The 12,367-nt window shown below is 40.9% G+C and overlaps 1 protein-coding gene across 2 annotated transcripts in view; it reads left to right on the plus strand.

Moving 5' to 3' along the window:
* The first annotated feature begins 915 nt into the window (after positions 1-915).
* TET2 (tet methylcytosine dioxygenase 2) overlaps positions 916-12,367 on the plus strand; it is an 83,032-nt gene continuing 71,580 nt past the window's right edge. For both annotated transcript variants that reach the window (XM_077815094.1, XM_077815095.1), the window contains exon 1: positions 916-1,129. The gene's annotated coding sequence lies outside the window, so the exon portion shown is untranslated. The remainder of the gene's footprint in view (positions 1,130-12,367) is intronic.

The following is a 12,367-nucleotide window of genomic DNA, read 5'->3' on the forward strand; positions in this document are numbered from 1 at the left end:
GGAAAAGGGCCCCGGCCACCAGAGATGGAACTAGGGGAGGTGGCAGGGGCAGATGACAGGGCGGTGGGCGGAAGGACTGGCCACCTCGGCGTACACTCTGGGGGTTGGGGGTTAGTTGCCCCCAGAGCCGGTGGAGGGAATAGCAGGGGGAAGGGAAGCCGTGGCCGATAGCAGGGCCGTGGTGGGGGAAGCGGTCCCTGCCATGGGGGGCTTCACCTTCCAGGCAGGGCTCTTGCCTTTCTTCTTCCCCTGGCCCTTTCTTCTGGCTGAGGAGCTCCCTTGAGTGTGGTAGAGGTGGAAGCCATGGCAGCAGTGGAGTCCCTACCCATGACCGCTGTTACTGTTTCCTGGTGGGGGCTCTGGCAATGGCCCAGCCGCGGCAGTCAAAGTAGTAGCCACAGGGATGGATGGGGGAGTAAGCTGGGGCGGCCACCTCCTGTCATCCAAGGAGAAGGGACAGGAGCAGCAGCTAACACCGGAGATGGGGGAGCAGCTAAACACTCCTCCCACCTAGGCTGCAGGCAGTGGAGGAGGGTGACAACGGGGGGGGGGGTGTCATAAGGGTGCCAAATAAGGCATGGGGAGCAGGGCGCGATCCCTAGCACAGGGCAGGAGTGCCGGCTCCTCCGGCTGCACTGGGTTGGAAAGGGACTGTCAATGCACAGGGGAATCAACAACAACAAAAAACACACACGCACACCCATAAGGCAAACCATCCAGGCCCTTCTCTTTTTGGATTCCACTCCATAGCTTTAGGGCAGCCCTGTCCTGCCCTGCTCGTCCATGTACAGCCCCCAAAACATTGCCAGGCTTTGTGTGGGAAGCCTCAGGAGGGATTTATAGCGCCCGAGCAAGCCCGGAGGTGTAGTGCCGCAGCAGCACCCACGGCGCGGTGGAGCCAGTTCACATGCGAGTCACGCCCGCTGCCGGGAGCCGGAGAACAGCCACACTGGGGCTTCACCAAGTGATGAGAACAGACGTCAAAGGGGCCTTATGAATATTGATGTGGAGGCTCGGGTTGCTTTCGTAAAGGAGCAGAAGGAAGCAAGATGGCTGCCCTTTAGGATTTGTTAGCAAGGGGAGCAGGCTGCATTTGCTGGATTGCTGCAAGGCTGAGGGACATAAAGAGGTCAGAGCGGTTATCTTAATGCCACGAAACTCTCCCTTTCCTTCAGCGGGGCTTGGCTAGCGTGCTGCTGGGGGCTGGGATGCCGGGCTCCGCTGCCTGATCTACAAGTAGAAAGAGGGGAACGAAATTTTTTTCTGAAGCTTCTCCAACATGGCTGACAAATATAGTTTTAAAAATGTTTAAAAACTAGTGAGCTAGTGGCTTTCCTCCGGTGGGTTGGGCTGCTGCTCTCACCCCAAACTTTGCTTTTCAGCTCCTCTCAGCATCTCGGGCTGGCTGGTGTATTTATTTATTTTTGTAATGCAGGGAAGTGTGCTCATCATTTTTTTTTTAAAAAGACTTCATGATTCTTATGAACAGTTGTTGCTGTTGTCCCACTTTCCTCCCTTTTGGTGGGTTTCCTTCTTTTCCTGCGCCGTGTCTGTCACTGTATTTTATTGTGTTCTTTAAAGAGCCCCAAGAGGTGTTTTAAAACTGCGGTGGATGCCTGTTTTCTTTTTCCACTTCAGGAGGATTTTTCCGATTGAATGTGATAGCTGGTGGGATTTTCTGCATCTAGCTTTCATTTATTGTTGGTTTATTGAATGTAAAAGGGGTGCCTGGTGCTATGGGGGAGAACGGCGGGAGGAGGAGAGGAATAGTTTCTTTGGACAAAAAAACCGTCTTTTCTTTCTGATAAAGATAGATCCGGTGCCCACAGCCTGGGCGTTCTGGCTAGTTTGGGGAAATATCTGTGAGAGAATTTGTACGTGGAAAGTGTGTTTTCTGGCTTTGTGCTTCTCATGAATCAGCTTTCATTTGGTTTGCTGGTGAGTGACAGACAGACACAAAGGCAGGCGCAGTCAAAGGGGGAGAAGGTGGTGGTGGGGGAGAAGAGGATTGTGGAGTTTGAGGACTACAAGGTCAGGGGCGCTGAAGGAAATAAAACCCAATCCTAGAGGAGAAAGAGAGAAATGGAGAAGAGATTTGTAACAAGGCCTTCCTTTCTCTTTATGATTTTTGTCATCCTTGTTAAATCCTGTGATCTAGGCAACTTACACAATGTGACTAAGAAAAAATGCTTTCTACTGTACATTAGATTAAAAATGTCTTTAGCCAGGTAAGGCATGCACCTACAGTCTGATAGGAAAAAATCCAAAACATATGATTTTCAGATCTGACATCACTGTATCCTGATGTTGTGTTTTTATTAGCATTAAACCATTCTTCCAGCTGTTGCAGTCATTTTCATACCCTTGGTAAAAATGAGGCTTTTTTGTTTGCTCTTTGATTCTTGGAAATTCAGCTAGTCCTTGTTCTGCTTAGCTGTTTTCCTTTTCAAAGTGTGAAGTGGGGGAGAAAAGTGATGTGGTATAGTAGGCTTCCACTGAAATGTTTCAACCAAAGGTCTCATTATGAGATTTTTTTCCATGATGGAGAGTATGCAAATGAACACTGTGATAGAACTACATGATAAGCAACTGAGAAAAGGAACAGTGAATAGCAGTGTGGTTGTATAATTTATCTTTAAAACTAGAAATGTAGGAATTTCAGAATTGAGGAGTCATTAGCCTCAGTAAAAGCAGGTAAGTGGGTGTTTTTTACTGGCTAATGAGGCCATTATATTTGCATTATAATGGCAGGTTGACTTACTGCAGTGGAAGGGATAACATGTATATTCATTTGTGTATTTGCATGTGTATTCCATGATGACACTTGTATTGGAGGCTGTGAATTGCAAAATAGGGCATGTTTGTAAAAGAAATTCAGCAGAGAGGTGTTAACTGTCAAGAGTCATGAATAAGTTTCAGTTAGAAGGTGATGTGGATTATCAAAAGGTGAAGAAACCCACACCACAAAGCATACACAACCTTTTTAAATTGCACCCCAAAAACTATTTGTTGAACATTTCACTTGTAAATCATTCTTCTACTTATCTTTTGAGGAGTTAGGCAAATTTGCTTTAAACATTGAGTGTCCATCAGATGAGCTGCTTTTGCAGATTAAAGGAACGCTTTACTCATGTCTCCAGAAGATAAGCACAGTTCATTGGCCAGTCCTTATGGCTGCTTATAATGATCATTTTATTTTTTTAGGGGGTATTTCCCCATCTTACATAACACATTCCACCCAATAAACAAACAGGTTACAACCCATTTAGTTGTTTATACATTACTATTTGTAAATCACATTGTATGTATAATCCATCTAATGTCATAAAGAAACACTTCCTTTCAGCTCTTCATTTCTCAGACTTGTAATATTTTAATGTGTTCTCTTCTCTCCTTGAAAGCTTTCTACCCCATTGTGGATCATTTCCCTTCACTTCTCTATTACTAAAGTATCTAATTTTCAAAAGATTGAACAAAATTAAACATTAATATCCATAGAGTCTTGATAAATCTGAGTTGAGACAGTTGGATTTATTCCTACTCCGTCAAGCAAATAAAGCTTTTCCCATTATTTTGTGTAGTCCACTATATACGCATAAGCTACATACAGGTACTATTTATGTGTATCATACAGTTTATGCTGTTGTTTGCACTGTTGCTTTCCTGTAGAACAAGTAAAAGGTAAGAATTTGGAGCCAAATAGTTCTCCAATGGGCAATACATTGACACACTTCCTTAGTTGCTCAGGAAAAATTGGTTAGTCTCTAAGGTGCCACAAGTACTTTTCTTTTTGCGAATACAGACTAACACGGCTGCTACTCTGAAACCAGGAAATATAGTGTAGTACCAAAGAAATCCTGTCAGAGAAATCCATACAAAAGTTTAAATTTCCCCCAGCCTAGCTGCTGGATTTAGTGACTAGTTTGTTGAATTAGTTCTCTATTTTCTTGTTCTTTGTTGTATGTGAACAATCTTTCAGTGGAAAACAATTTGGTTGGAGAAGAGTTCCTCAGAATTAGCTCAATGGTTCCAAGGACCTCTGAGATTAGTTGTGTGTGTTTCCCATTTTAGAAGCTTTCACATACTGAACTAACCATTAATAAATATTGGCAAGAAGAGGTGGGAGGGAAGGGAGGCATTTTTGTTACGTAGATTAATAAATCTGCCAAATTGTTGTTAGTAGTAAGATTTTTGAACTAGGACTTTGGCATTTTATTGGTTCTTGGCCAAGAGCCAGGGGAACTGATATTGTTTTGATATAGTGCGCATGGTCCTAGACTTTGGCATGTCAACATTGTTTAAAGAACAAGGAACGTGTGCCTTCCGAGGCACTGTTATGACAGACAGATTTCCAAGATCTCTCGTTGTCACTGGTACTGCATTAGGTAACAGAAATAGGTGGCCATAAATGTCTGGTTTCAGTGTGATGACTCAGGGCACTTTCAGAATTACTCTCCTACCTGCAGAGCTGGAATTTTTAGCTGCCACAACTAGAAGGGGCCATTTTCACTTAATCTGAGCAGTCATCGTAAGACATACTACAGCACCTTGCACTCCTGGGACTTATCCCCCTACCTGATCATTTACAAATATTAGTGACATCTAAGAGGTCCTAAAAACAAAGCATGTTTCAAAATAAACATGCTCAGATTTTCAATGCATGTTTTACTGGTAGTGCTAACATTACCAAAACGTTCTGGGAGCTATGAGGAAAGTTTCATGTTTGATTTCTTCTAAATTATTTTTGTTTAAAAGGCAGTGCAGTGGTTTTCTAATAGAGTGCCTAAATAGTCACTTTTTAAATAATTTGTTCAGTTAAATGCTAAGTGGTATACTTTTTTGTTTTTCCAAAAGCAAAGAGGATCTCTCATTAAAACACGTATTTTTTCAAGCTGAAACTTTGGATGAGCTCAAATTCTGGCTTATCAAACTAACCCTCTTCCGCTCTTATTTGACTGCCACACAGTAGCTTTAAGTGTGGTAGTACAGTAAAGCCAGCAGCAGCGAAACTTCTTGCAAGCCAGATTTACAATTGGAACCCACAAGTGGTAGAATAAAGTTGCCAAGTTTCAAGTAAAGTTGGTGGTTATCTTGGAAACTGTGCTGCAGAACACAACCACAAGCGATTTCGCCAAATAATATACAGTATTTACGTAGTCCAGCTCTCCAATTTGTTGTCAAGGCACTCTGCCAGCGATCAGTGTTGTGACATCATTTAGAAAGGCTGTGTGCTTGATCCGCTGATTCTGAGATGGAGTGGGATGTACTATGATTCAAAAGGGAAAGGGAAATAAAAGACTGTAGTCTGAACCAGAGATAAAGCATATGACTGCATCATGGCTGTCAGCCAAATAGGAATTATGTGCATCAATCATTTTCAGCATTATTCTGATCCTGAACTCAGCAAACACCCATCTATCCATTTAACTTGCTTCTGGAAGAAATGTCCTTTTATATACTGAATGTTTGGTGAGAACTGAACAAACTATCATGGCTTGATTTAGTATGTTTTTCAGATTATCAGTGAGTGCATATTTAACTTGCCCAGTATACTGCACACACATAGAACTAGAAAGTACCATGAGTAATGGTCTTCTCAGTGCCCATGTGGATGGAGATGGGGTAAGAGATTGGATATCAGAAAAATGACTTTAAGTCAGTTACCATAGTCCCAGGGAATTGCTCAATGCATACAGACATCTGAGGTCAAGTAATGAGAATATGAACTTGAAATATCAACTGGGCTAATCCCAAGGGTAATCAATGACCCGCTGACTGGAAATAAAGGGTTGTTCAGTTTCAAAAGATTAGACATGTGTCTTGTGGTGCGAGGGTAGGCAAGTGAAGGAGGGGAGAGGAAATAAAAGTTTCTTAAAGTTTTGATTTGTTTCAAGACCTTCCAAATAACCTGAACTCAGTTTTTAAAGGTGGAAGAGAAGAGATGCTTAGTTTTGCTCACATTTTAAAAAACTGCACTGATTTAAAAGACGAAGAAAACCTAACCAATCACTCGTAATGAAAAATTTTAAACTTTAAACTGGTAAAATGCACTTAAGTGTGATGCTTTAAAGCCCTCTTTAACATACAATTCTTTAACATAGACTTGGCTCTTCTGAGGCAACATCTAGATTTGTTCCTTTCAAAGTCTGGCATATACTTCTTTCCATGCATTTTCCAAAAACTTATCAATCCAAGCAAACTTCAGGGCCTTTTGAAAAGTGTTCTAGAGGGATGTGAATTCGGAGTTAAAGATTCAGATGCTGTGTTGTAGCGGTTTGTGGCAAGGCCCAATCCTGCCCACCTTCCCTAATGCGATAGTTTTTACTCATGCCAGAAGTCCCAGCAAAGTCCAGACACGAGCAATGGTTTGCAGGATTGGGCCTTCAACTTGATCTTACATATAAAGAAAAATGATTTCATTTCCATTGCCGTGTGCAATGTAGCAGGCCTGTCATATGCTCAGGTTTAGCAGGAAATTAAAATTAAGTACCTTAAACGGTATTTCAAAGTTTTCAGAAGTGTATTAGTATGTGCTTTAAGAAGGCACCTCCATATACTGATACCGTAGAAATGTAATGTATGGAAGGTGTATTTACTTTGTAGACCTTGGTTTAAGAGCAAAGCGATGAGTAAAATTTCCATGATGAGATATAAATCAATGCTTTCCCAGTTCTCAACTGCAGTGTCTTACACCTCTACTTACTGGAAAATCGTTCTGGATTTTTACTATCAAAGCATATTTTGCACATTAGGGCAGTGAGTACAGCACTTCGGGTTTGGGTGGGCACTTCAAAGGTGCCTAGCTAAAAGAGTGAGCTAGTGAGGCTGAGTTTACAAAAAGTCTACTGTGCATGGGAAGAGTATTCTGTGCTCTTCTTGTGTGAGGTAAAAAAAAAAGTGAGGAGATGAGTGTGTTAGATAACTTTACAAAGTGGGCTTTAATAAGGAGCTCAACAAGACAGTTTTCCCACACATGCAGGTCAGCCATCTTCAAGTTTTCTAAATAACTAAGTTGATGTAATCTAATTGTAAGAAAAAGTATCTTTCTTGTATAATATCACTACTAAGCTTGCATCATTGTAGAAACTAGCATGAGACTTTGAAAACTTGTGCTTCACCAGAGAAACATCCCAGAGGACTCTTCAAGTTTAAACATGAATTTTTCATTGGCATGTAAGAGTAGGATAATTACCGCAACCTTGCCTATGTATTCTTTACTGTGCACATGAAACACACTATACTTACTATTACATTTTGGTTCTTAAGATTAAAATGACTTGTCCCCTTATAATGCTTAAGAACTCAGAGTTCTGTCCGTCTTCCAAATGGTTTGGCATGAGACACCATAAGTAGAATAATGGATACTGATTTGGCTTCAGTGCAGTAACACTGATGCAACGACTTACCAGGTGGGTACATGTTTAAGATCAGGATGACGACTCTCCATGCGGTTGCATGCACATGGTTATAGTGTTTGTAAACACTATCCCAGAATTCCTAGTAACTGCCTTGGCATAGTCAGTGAGTACAGACCAGAGGGAACGTCCTTGCTCCTCACAGGGAAATAATGATTGTGAACTTTGGGATCTCGGGGGGGTTGAGGGGGAATGCAATAGGTTGGTTTTGGCTGAACTTTCTGCATTTTCTTTTACATTAGAGACTTTGTCAAATAATGCTTCCTGCCCCCTTGTCCTGATGGCATTCATGCTTTACAAGCACACTTGCTTGGGGTTGACTGATATTTAGATTCAAGAGGGTTTGTTGTAAAGGTGTTTGATTTGAGGCTACCTTTTTCCCCCTCTTCTTTGAAGATTCCATCACCAAAAGCTTTCACCACAAGCTGCTTTTAACAATACAGTGATCCCACAGTAAATTATATTTTCTTCCTTAATTTGGAATGACTCATTGCCTCTGAATACTGGAACAATCCCATCTTTACCGAACAAAAATGAAATCCTCAATCATACCAACTTTATAAATAAAATCAGTTTTTTGGAAGGAGTTATTACTTAATGAGACATGTTGACACACACACAGGCGTTATTGTTGCGAAAGCAAATACCACTGTAAGGCAAGTTTCAGTTCTCAATAAAGCATAAGAAGCTCTGTAGACATCTCCCTGTTTGCTCAACCAAAGGAACAATGCCTTCAATCTGTGTCAAATGAGATGGTCATTATTTTGTTGATTTGCCAGGCTGGTTACCGGAAGAGCAGATGAAAATAAATCTGTTGGAATCACCCCAACTGATAATTCATACTTCATTGTGAATTTGACAAAAAGTTGCCAAACAGGTTATGGTATAAGGAAGAGTAGAGAGAGGCCTTTTGGCTACACTATGCATATTGTTAGACCTTTTTGGCTGAGGTTCCCAAAGTATTATTCATCCTGAAAACATTACCTCGAGCTTAAAGCAGGGTTTTAGTCTTTGCTGTTTGATAAAATTCTAAAGCCCTTACAACCACTTTCCACAGGCAAGTACTTGGGGAGCGGCAATGCATATCACATGCTTTGGGAAATGAATCCGGGATACGTGCTTATTTTCTTGTGGACAGGAAAGCAATTGATGCTTGAACCTACAGCAGGATCCTTCTGCATATTTTGATTTCATCCAGATGAGTCTGGGTATTGCTATCATAAAACAGACTCTGTATAATAATCCATGTGCCATGTTATATGCATTTCTGCTGCTATTTAGTGACATGTCCTCATTTGTTTCATGTTGCTTCCATCTTGCATTAATTTAATTACAGTGGTTGTGCTTTACCATTGCATACCGACAGGTTCTTTTTGATCTATCATTTTCATTTCCTTGGTGCAGTTGTCTATATAGCATCCAACTTCTGGTTCTATTTCATTCAGACTCTTCACAATGTATGAAGAGGGACTTGTCTTGTTTTCTTTTTGGAGTTTTTTCCTTGAGCCAAGATTAGTTTCACAGCAGCTGAGTATAAAAGTAAGAAAGACAGGAGTAAAGGTTATGGAGAAGGGAAGATGTTAGAAAATGGCTCTTCTGAGACTGCATTGCCTTTTTATTCTTCCTCTTGGGCCACCGGAGCAGAGAGAGGCAAAAAAAAGAGTACACCGTGTTAATACTGGGCCTGATCTTGATATTAGAGGGCATTGCCCTTGACTTTAAGGCCTTATCCAGTTCCATTATTACTGGTGTTCTTTCTCTAGTTAGCACTAGAGGTAGCGACTACTCCTGGATCACACCCCACTTTCTTGCTCCTGCTACCTTTTTTTTTTTTTTTTTTTTTTAAATCTTTGTTTAATCTGTGTGTTCTTTCGGTACCCTTTCATTTTTGTTTGAAGTCTCATACTTTGAAGTTATACCATTTTTATACTTGCCAGAGCACACACCACTCTTTCAGCTGTTATGTAAGCAAAAATAAAAGAATGACTGCATATTTCTTCTTGTGTAAAAATTGCTTTACTTCCCTTTGTGTGGCAACGACTACTGTGAGGAAAATGTTCTGTTGTTGCACTAAAACCAGAAGTTACTCCCCCACCCCCGAAAGTCACAGAATTGTGACAGCCTGGAAGTTTTAAAATACATGCAGAATTTAGAGCAAACGCACTGCCACTCTTGAAACGGAACCTGCAAAAGATAAAAATAAATTGGACTTTGCCTTTCCCTTGGTCCTTATTAGTATATTAAAGAAGACCTGAAAAATGTTGCTTTAAATTAACTAAGTTTTTTGTTTTGTTTTTTCTTGCGTTTTTTAAAAACATCAGAAATTCAGATCTTTTCTGTCCAGAAAGCTAATGGAGTTATTGAAATGACAACATCATGAAAGTCAAGAAAGTGAAAGCTGAGTAATTGAGAGGGAAAGGGATTATAAATTAGGCTGTTTTTTAACACCTATTTAACTTGTATGACTAAGACATTTTGGGAAAAGGAAGTCTTTGTTAAATGTTCAGCACTCTGCCCATTAAGTTGATGTGTGCAACTTCCTCCGAGACATCCAGGAGGTCAGCCACCAAAAATAGGAAAGATCAGACTTGCATTTCTCCTCTTTAGGAATATCAATGAGAGTGAATAAAATAAAACTCTTTGCAGGCCACCATACATCCTTAAAAAGTTTAAAAAAAAAAGTTGTGCCCTTCTTATTTGCATATCACCTTGGTCAGAGTAAGGAAAATTTTGGAGGGGGGGAGGGAATAAGAAAGAAGAGCAAATCATCAACAGCCCCTAGTGATGCCCATGTAATGGGAAGGGACACCTTCAACTTAACCACACTTCTTTCTGAATCTTGTCTGCCTGTGATTGCTACAAGTCACATCTGAGAACTGTAACTGAAAGAGATTAGAGGAAAAAAGTGTATTTTTGTATTTGACAGCACTCTTTGGCGGTTCTGCTGTCTCCTCTGTATAGTCAGGCTGTGATCCTGAAAATTACTCTGTGCTCACAAACCATGCTGCTTACATAGAACCCCATTGGCTTCAGAGAGGCTCCACAGGGACAAAAGAGCCTGTGCGCACACAGCAACTTGGAGAATTGAGGCATTATTTAGTCAGCTTCTTACATTCTTCAGAAATGGGGGCAGGGTGGGAGAAAAAAATGTTATTTTGTTTTTGGTTAAAAAAGGGGGGAAATGTAGCTGTTAAACCATAAAAAATGGGCAGAAGGACTCAGGGGCAGGTGTAGTAGCTGAAACTACTTGTAATACTTCTAAAAATTTGACTAGATTTCAGGTTAATGATTTCCCTTTAAAAATAAACCCTGTAGCTAATGGGGATTGGGAAGAAACTTTCCCTGTGGACAGGTTAGTCTATAACTATCTACTGCAATTGTTTTTCAGATTTTTTTTTTAACCTCCCTCTGGAGCATCTGGTATGGAATACTAAACGGTCAGACACCAGATATTGGACTAGATGGATCACTGGTTTAATTTGGTAGTGGCAGTCCTGATGTTCTTAAATAGAAGCAGAATGGATAGCGAATGACTATTATTTGTATTCTAGTAGCACCTTGGGCTCCGATCAAGACCAGGGTCCCCTTGTGCCCAGAGCTTTACAAACATAAAATAAGGCAGCCCCTGTCCCACTTACTGCAGCAAAGTAGATTGTCAAAAAGTAAGACAGTGACAGTGAAAAATGATAAGAGTAGAAGTAGCTTGCTTTCAGAACTCAACAACAGAAGCATTGCTACAGGGGGAGACTCAGACAATCCCTTTCTTGAATAATTTTCAAAACAAACTAAAATTACTTGGTGTTTGTAATACAGAAGGCATAGAAATCCCAACCAACATTACAGAAGAAAGTTTCTGCCTTAAAATGCTAACATTATGAATCGACAAGACAGACAAAAGGTGGGAGGAAGAGATACAATTTATAGGCAATGGTTGGGACCCAAGGTACAGATATATTAAGGCGCTGATGCAAAGCAGCATTGAAGCCAGTGGGAGTCTTTCCATTCACTTCAGTAATCTTTGGATCAAACCCTAAATGGCTTACCCAAGTACACACAGGAAGTTTGTGGCAGAGGTGGAACAGAACCCTGAGTCCCAGAGCCTTAACCCTCTTTCCTGTCCAAGCAGACTTTAACAGATAACTGGCTGCTCTTACTGAGATAACAGAAGTAGCAATGTTAGGAAATGGAAACTAGAAGCAGAAGCAAATGGCTTTACACTTATTTCTAAGGCAAATTTTTATTCGTGTTTTCTGTCCATGAACGAGTACAACCTCCTTTGGTGGAGTTGTTCTGTGGTTTTAAGCTGGCACCACTCAAACAAAATGATGCAAGTTGTATTTTAATATAGTTTTTCATTTGGAGGAGGGGTTGCTGGTCACTATTACTTTGATAGCAAAATAGATAAAACAACCCCTTCAGGTGAAATGGGGATAATGTTGGGGGGGGGGGGTGGAGAGGAAAGGAAACTATCACAATTTCACTGTCAATGCCAGTACTTCTGCACACCTCTAACAAAAAAAGCTCTCACTATGAGCTCATTTGAGTTTAAAATAGCATGTTGTGTCAGCTAATTGCAGTGTATGGAAGAGGGGTGTATAGTGTCAGCTTAATGAGCAAGGTACTCCGATAATTCCCATTAACCTTTAGTGCCCTAAATCCTCCCATAAAGATGAGATCTCCCACAGTCTGCAAACTGTTCCCATGAATTTGCTCAAAGCTACCATGTGCATGTCATTATAACTTGGCTTATCAATTTTAAGGCCAAGTGGAACTCATGAACCCTCACATAAATGTCATACGTAGCAGTTGAGCTCATCAAAAGAGCAAGTTCCATTTGTTGTCAAAAATACTCCCTGTTGCAGGAGGTAGCGTACACAGATGTGGTTAGCAGTGAGAGGAGGGGTCTGTAACATAATCCTAAAAGCACTAATGGCCTTTAAATGTCATCTGTT

The sequence above is a fragment of the Eretmochelys imbricata genome, chromosome 4 (assembly GCF_965152235.1).
Source record: "Eretmochelys imbricata isolate rEreImb1 chromosome 4, rEreImb1.hap1, whole genome shotgun sequence".
NCBI lineage: Eukaryota > Metazoa > Chordata > Testudines > Cheloniidae > Eretmochelys > Eretmochelys imbricata.